General features: G+C 35.6%; 3 non-coding genes across 3 annotated transcripts; all 3 read left to right on the top strand.

Moving 5' to 3' along the window:
- The first annotated feature begins 3,569 nt into the window (after positions 1-3,569).
- Positions 3,570-3,641, top strand: TRNAP-CGG (transfer RNA proline (anticodon CGG)). Its single transcript has one exon. It is a non-coding gene; the product is annotated as a tRNA-Pro (tRNA).
- A 78-nt stretch (positions 3,642-3,719) lies between these two features.
- Positions 3,720-3,791, top strand: TRNAP-CGG (transfer RNA proline (anticodon CGG)). Its single transcript has one exon. It is a non-coding gene; the product is annotated as a tRNA-Pro (tRNA).
- Positions 3,792-3,869: 78 nt separating this feature from the next.
- Positions 3,870-3,941, top strand: TRNAP-CGG (transfer RNA proline (anticodon CGG)). The gene has a single exon. It is a non-coding gene; the product is annotated as a tRNA-Pro (tRNA).
- The last annotated feature ends 1,452 nt before the right edge of the window (positions 3,942-5,393 follow it).

Raw genomic sequence — 5,393 nt, 5'->3', positions numbered from 1 at the left:
AAATTACGTGAGTCGAATGGAATTAAATTTTAAATTAAGTCTGGTCTTCCAAACAGTTTAATTTTAAATAAGATCCTAACAAAAAATGTGTGAAAATATTCCACTGTTAAACTGTAAAGGGTCCTTAATGTATACAGGGTGTTTCTGATAAGTCTGGTGGCAAAAATTAAGGGGGATGTTTGTTCTTTAGGAAATCGATTTTGCGTCGAAAATGTTCTATACTTCTTTCTCCATTTTGGCCTAATAAAGGGACACTGTTTCCAAATTAAAATTGTCCAGAGAATTTTACGGATGACCCCTTATAATTAATTAAGAAACTGATTAAGACAATGATTTCTAATTTAATTAAGGGGTCATCCCTAAAACATTTTCGACTCAAAATCGATTTTCCAAAGAACAAACATCCACTTTAATTTATGCCACCAGACTTATCAGAAACACCCTGTATATATTTTTAATATTAATAACCAAGTTAATAAAAATAAATTAGCGAAAACAATTATGAAGTTTCGGATGAGTAATAAACAATGTAATTTATTTAATGTTTAAATCTTCTTAGAATTGAAAGCCGAGAAAGTTGAGTTCGTCCCTAATTAAGGCAGTATAGCCTAAGAAAATCTTACTTCACCCTCTATGAGTTAATTAGTGGCAATGCTTTCTAATTATTACTCGACTCTCTCAACGCGTGGGTTTTATTTTTATATCCGTGGATTTCCTAGATGTATTATCTCCTAAAATAACTAATTGAACTTTGTTAAGACTGGGCTACGTGACGGGATGTCTTTGTCGAGGGCAATGTCACTAAAATCTTACGTTCACATCGCGGAGAGTGATTAGCCCCTCGAATTTCAGCTATACAAGAAACAAAGAAACTTCGTGGAAGAAAGCTATTGATTACTGTTATAACAAGAACCCAAATAGGTCACGAGAACGTTATGGGCATTAAGATCTCAGGTTTTTCCCTCCACTATCCAAGATGTGTTTCATTCTGCAGTGCTCACCGTTGTATACTCCATGCAAGGACCTAAGATGGCTTGGAATTCATATATTCTCAGGTAGTATATGGGTTCCGAACTATACCTAGAATCCTTCGTATTAAATATGCTCGTTGGTATTCGACATCTCAATTAGCATTGAAGATTTGTTTACAAAATATATATTGAAGTGTTCCAGGAAATTATTTGAATAACTTTGAAGCGTTACTGGCTGCTCTCTTATTGTTAGTTTTGCATTATCTGTAATTACTTAGGATACACAGCGATACAATATTTATGTAGCCAAAGAGTCTTCGTCTTATTGTTCATTGTTAATTTTACATTATCTCTAATTATTAATATGGACTATAATTAATAACTATTGACGAAATCCAAAGTTTTCGTCTCGCTTATTTTTATTTATACTACATTAGAAATTTAATTATAATTTCTATGGAGTTTAATATTACCAGCTCATTATTTTTGCCAGTTTGACCCAAGATCTTCCAACCAAGGGTGGTACACATTTGTTTAAACTTAACTTCATAGGCCACTAGCAAAGGCTGAAGAGGGTATAGTATCGTAGTTCTCGTAGTATGAAGTTAACTTGTTCATTTTGTATGCAGGCCTAGGTTTGAAAAAAATACTTTTTAAAACACGTGCCAACCTACTGGGAAGTCCTTTGAGTATGTTATAGTCCTATTTGTTACTTATCAAACGATCCTACACACTTGGAATTATGACAATCAGGGCCCTGGTAATTAATCAAAATGTCCATAAACATTCTCTCCAAAGGGAAAAATTCTCAAGAACTTCTATTGTAGTTTAACCTCTTGGTTTGACTTAACCCTAAACTGGCCAACTTAGTCTAATCCTAATTTATTACTATTATTCTTTCAGTTCGCATCTTGAAGATCTTTATCCGTGTCCAACATGTTCAGCTTCAGCGACAAGAATATATATAAGTATAGAGGTAGAATTGTCAATCATGAGTTGGTCTCCTATTCCACGTCCATGAGCTAGCTGACTTAATCCTTAGCGGGGATAGGGAAGTTTGATATAACACTGTACAAGCAGTATACCACGGTTCTCTTTTCTCTTTCCTTTGTGCTGTCCTTCCCTCCTTAACGTAATCCGTCGATCTACCATGACACCAATTAGCCCCGCGCTAATTCCCAGCTACAAATAAAAGCCCTTTTCGATTACAACCCTTCTTTCATTCGACTAACTTGGGCCTGTAGTCTTTCCTTCCTTTTTGGGGTTTTCGACCAATAGATTTATCCTAAGATAAGCCTTTGCCTTGAGCTTCCTTTGAAATAAATAACCTACAGAATATATAGTAAAGGGCACCTATCTGCACAAGACCTTAGAGAAATAACTATATTATATAAATTTATTTGTATATTTTTGTAAACATAAACAATAATAGTTTTAAATTTGATAATTCTGGTGGTATAAATTAAGGGGAATGTTTGTTCTTTGGGAAATCGATTTTGAGTCGAAAATGTTCTATACTTCTATCGAAATTCATTTTGTTTACCACAAGGGACACTGTTGTCGAGTTATGATTTGACTCAGTGTTTTAGGGATGATCCCTTAATTAAATTAAATTAGAAATCTTTGTTTAAATCAGTTTCTTAATTAAATTTAAGGGGTCATCCGTAAAATACTCCAACAACAATCTTAACTCGAAAACAGCATTGTCCCATGTGGTAAACAAAATGGAGGCGATAGAAGCATAGAACATTTTCGACTCAAAATTGATTTCCCAAAGAATTAACATCCCCCTTAATTTACAGGTTCAAAAATATAGGATTTATAGGAATTATAGGACCCTGCTAGATACATTTAAAATAAATAATACTCAGATCTGGTTACGCTTATGTATCATTTCAACTTATTCAGAGTTAATATTTACTTAAGATTGAAAACTAAAGTAGATTAAGTCTTAACTAGACATAATTGCATTCCAAGAAAGTACAGGCAAATTTCTCCTAAACCGCGAATAACAACTTTGTAAATAAAAACGTTAGATATTTATCTGTGTATACTTGGAAAAAACCGGCGCCTTCATATACATAATTACACGAGCCACTGTCTCATCATAACAGACGCAACCAACGTTGGTTGTCACTGTTTTCCCAGAAAAACTGCCTATCTAACTGCGCTAAATTACAATAACCACTGACGTACTAGGGGGGCCTGTTTGTGTAAGGAATTTTAAAGATGTTTTTATACCAGGGAGGTCTTCAAGGGCAATACAATAGTGGCCCCAGTGTAGTTAGGCCTACTAGATTAGGATCGGAAAAGACATGGACGGTAAGTATCGTCTTCCCAGAAGACATTGGTGCAATATAGTCTTCTCTTGGGAACGTTTTTATTTTGGGGTTGGGGGGGGGGGTACAGTTTTTCTATGATGTTTTTTTATAAGTGTAGATCTACAAAGATTGTTTTTATTTTGATGTAACGTTGAGATTAAATATACATTTTGTCTTAATTTCCTGAACATCTTTAAAGGCAATTTAGCAAACAGTTCGGCTCAATTATAATTTGTTCAATTGGTTAAGACGATGGTATAGTTTCAATTGTTTTATTGGCCCGTTGGTCTAGGGGTATGACTCTCGCTTCGGGTGCGCGAGGTTCCGGGTTCGAATCCCGGACGGGCCCTATTTTGTTGCAAAGGTATTACTACAAAAGGTTTAAGATAAATAGGATAAGATCAAGGCTAATTTGACTTCTCCCATCGGCCCGTTGGTCTAGGGGTATGATTCGCGCTTCGGGTGCGCGAGGTCCCGGGTTCGAATCCCGGACGGGCCCAATTTTGTTTCAAAGGTATTACTGCAAAAGGTTTAAGATCAATAGGATAAAATCAAGGCTAATTTGACTTTCCTCAACGGCCCGTTGGTCTAGGGGTATGATTCGCGCTTCGGGTGCGCGAGGTCCCGGGTTCGAATCCCGGACGGGCCCAATTTTGTTCCACAAGTTACTTCATAAATTTCTTAAAGTTATAAATCTTGGAAAAACATAAAATCACAACGGAGAAAACAATCTAAAAAACTTTTAAATCCCTTGTCTATAAATTATGTTAATTATAGGCTCCAACAATCATGCAGACACGAACGCACGCACGTAAACAGTCAAATACTAATCCGTAGCTATAGCGGTCTCTTTCAATTAGTCAATCTCATTATTCACCCTCGTGCGGTCATGAGGTGACGATTTGAATACAATATAAACCCTTTCACCCCTTTGTTAACTTTAAGGGGTTAGAATCATCGGCGACATCAAAAGAGGCGCGATCACCATGCACTCACTGTCTGTCCGTGGTGGGTCCCACGCCCATAAAGCTCGTGAGTCAGGGGATAATCCTCACCACCGGTTGGTTATAGGCCTACTATTAACAAGCTAGACTATAGAGTAATACCTCGTTAAAAGAGGAAGGAAACATTTGTGCTTCCGCTGATTTCAAATCAACCCTATCTCCCACACCCACCCCTAAGGCATGACTAAATTTTTCGAGTCATTCTTGTTAGAGGAAGGGTCAAGAATCTTGATATGTATCATCTGACTAGGGGTGGTTGTGTTACAGGCAGTTTCCTCGAATTTCATATTCATAATTTGATACGTAATGTAAAGGGAGTGTCGAGTTTCTCTGGTCTCTTGGAAATACTTTAGACAAAGGCTTATCGAATTCACATGTTTGTTTTGAAATATATAAATTTGTTTTTTTTAATTCATAGTTTTCAGACTAGGATGGTTGATACCATATACACTGCATGAGACCAGGCTATTTGGTGCTACACTTTGTCCACCAAGTAGTCTGGTGTCCTGCAGTGTAAATGGTAACAATCCTTCTAGACTGAAAACTATGTTTTTAAGCGTTTCGTTCTTTGGTTTTTAGGTCACCGGTAGGATTTTGTGTGAACATATTTGACACCTAATATTAGCAACTTTGAAAATATGTTAAATAAAGCAAAGCGAATTAACGTTTTGTTGAAATTTTATTATTCACTATTTTCTAAGGCGAATAATAAAATTAACTTCTATATCATCAAAACTTTACGCTCCCTTTTAACAAGATAAGGTCAATAACGCCTAAATCAGTTTAATTATATACTAAGGTCAAATTAATCTATTCAATAACACCCCCTTATACAGTTTCTTAGAAATTAACAACAATTAACTCAATTTAAAACTATACATACATTAGTTCGGATAAATCATCTCAATCCCACGCTTTATTATAATTTAAATAAGTCTCAACTAATTAAGATTTAATTCTAAGAAGTGTTACAATAGAATCTATGAGTGGGTGTTGAGAATATCAGATCTATTCCAACAGATTGAACTCATTTTCTATCTAAAACAGAATAATGGACCTATTACGTATGTTCTCCCTAAAATGGAATGACTCTGACT

Source organism: Phalangium opilio, unplaced genomic scaffold (assembly GCF_054372755.1).
Source record: "Phalangium opilio isolate 3A_F unplaced genomic scaffold, DU_Popi_V2 ptg000041l_1, whole genome shotgun sequence".
NCBI lineage: Eukaryota > Metazoa > Arthropoda > Arachnida > Opiliones > Phalangiidae > Phalangium > Phalangium opilio.
The sequence above is the reverse complement of the archived record's forward strand: the minus strand, read 5'-3'. Positions and strand labels throughout refer to the sequence as shown.